The sequence below is a fragment of the Chiloscyllium plagiosum genome, chromosome 28 (genome assembly GCF_004010195.1).
Source record: "Chiloscyllium plagiosum isolate BGI_BamShark_2017 chromosome 28, ASM401019v2, whole genome shotgun sequence".
In the NCBI taxonomy this organism is placed as follows: domain Eukaryota; kingdom Metazoa; phylum Chordata; class Chondrichthyes; order Orectolobiformes; family Hemiscylliidae; genus Chiloscyllium; species Chiloscyllium plagiosum.
The window spans coordinates 36508091-36510313 of record NC_057737.1 but is presented as its reverse complement, the minus strand read 5'-3'; the positions used below and the strand labels follow the sequence as shown (position 1 = coordinate 36510313).

Here is a 2223-nt window from a genome sequence, read left to right as displayed (position 1 = left end):
GGAAATACCTGAGTGGCCAGTGACAAGCAATGCTGTATGATCAAACAGTGAAGGCGAGGGCAGGCATTAAATCAAAATAGAGTTGATGATGACAATTTATTGAGAATATTTCAGACTGTGATTGGAGAGTAGAGGAATCAACAGATATGTGATCAAGTAGGAAATCAATTTGAGAGTTCAATTGGCTAATTATCTTGAATGGTAGAGCAATGCTGCCCCATTTCCCTTGTTTTTATGTTCATCCATGAATTTAATGAGTGCAGTTCAGATGTAATCAACTAATCTCCTGTGTTCCCTCGAAGCTGCGTGGTTGTAAGCTACTTAGAGGAAACATCTATAATCTTTGCAGTACTGACTTCCAGTTCTGGACGTTGCTGCTGCACATGGACTAGGGAGGATTATGCAGAGGGAGTGATTAACTGGAACACTGCTAAATCTTCATGGAGCTGTGGGGGAGGTTGGGGTTGGGGGAAGGTGATGGTGGTGGTGTAGACATGATTGCGTCTGTTCAGGACAGGATGGTGCAATGAGCATCCTGTCATTCCATAAGGTCTTGGTTGTGTTGAAATCTGGGCCTAGTATTTGAAAGGCCATTATGTAACAGTTGGTTCGTCCCACAGAAGAACTGGAATCTTCAGTGTTTGCATCTCTGACCCCTGAATGAAAATCTATCACCACCACCCAGGTAGTAACATCATTAAATTCCTTTCATTAATTCTTCTTTAAATATTCTTTTAAGAGACATTGTAACAATTTTCTACACAGATTAACACCTCTATTAAATAGCACTAAGGAATTTGAAATGAGCTTGTTAAGAGCTCACGAAATGTCTTCACATCAATAATTTTCCATGGCTTCCTTTCTCCAGTGGTTTGCCTCTCAAAGGTTTGCAATAAAGACAGGGATTATTGAGAACAGCATCTGATTTCTGACTGGGATAAGTATCTTACCCCAAAAATATGAAAGAACAAAGCCAAATACACAGCAGTTATCAAAAATATCAATATTTGAAATGGCTCATCCAGATTTAAACATGAAAGTAAAAACATTCTGAAATTTCAGAAGCCTCAAAGACTATCATATTGCTCAAGTGACACAGAACTGTCATGTGGGCAGTCAAGAAATGTTAACAAGAATTATTGCCTGACTGGTTCAGTAAGACATCATTTCAAGCTCCTGCTTTATTGATGAAGGTCATTTACTAGTTCATGCATTATGTAAATTGAATACCAAATACTCCTTTGCATGTTGGAATAATTTGCTCTGTTATATATTTCTAATGTTAAGTAGTTCAGAGATGCAGATACTGGTATTCCAATATTCCATGGCATGGTCTGACAGGGATTCCCACCGAACAGAGACACCAGCTGAGGACTCAATACCAATCTCCAGTCCGTGTTGATCTCAAACTGAGGCAGGTTTTCTCTGAGCATCTGTGGGGGAGAGATGAAATGGAGTTAAATGTGAGTCTCATTGGAGTCGCTGGTTTGAAGGGCTGCTGGCAAGCTTTAACAGATGCCATTCTCTGAAGCTCAGTAAAATATTTCTGAAGCATATATTCCTTATAATGCAGATTATTGAGAGGTAGCTGTTGAAAGTGAAAAGGGAATGTCAAGGGACCTTAGTTATTGTTAATTAATTCAACTCTTAAAAATTATGCTTTGTTCAATGAAATAACTGCCTTTCCCATTGTGGTTAGTCTTTTGTTTAAAACATCTCCCTTCTCTGAGGTTTCTCTCTGATAGACACCTTTATATTGAGCAGGAATCGCTGGTCTCTGCTTCTCAGCCACAGTTGGTCTATTCTGCAGGCAGTTACTAGGGAGTACAACAGGCTTTACTTGAAAGTTCCTTAAATAACTGGCACTCCATTTTTTTTTCTTTTTCTTTAGGGCCAGATCGCGAGGGTCTGAATGGCCTATTCCTGTTCCTATGTTTTTATGTTCCAATCAAAAGGAAACTGGGGAGCACTCTCCCTTCAACTCACTAGTGAGCAAAATTAGGGCACATGGTATTGGGGGCAAAGTACTAACTTGGATTGAAAGTTGGCTGGCTGACAGGAAACAAAGAGTAGTGATAAACGGCTCCATTTCAGAATGGCAGGCAGTGACCAGTGGGGTACCACAGGGATCAGTGCTGGGACTGCAGCTTTTTACAATATATGTTAATGATATAGAAGATGGTATTAGTAATAACGTTAGCAAATTTGCTGATGATACTAAGC

General features: G+C 39.7%; 1 long non-coding RNA gene across 1 annotated transcript in view; it reads right to left on the bottom strand.

Moving 5' to 3' along the window:
- Positions 1-230: 230 nt before the first annotated feature.
- Positions 231-2223, bottom strand: part of LOC122564119 — a 21767-nt gene continuing 19774 nt past the window's right edge. Inside the window, exon 3 of the long non-coding RNA XR_006315824.1 lies at positions 231-1433. This is a non-coding gene — a long non-coding RNA (uncharacterized LOC122564119). The remainder of the gene's footprint in view (positions 1434-2223) is intronic.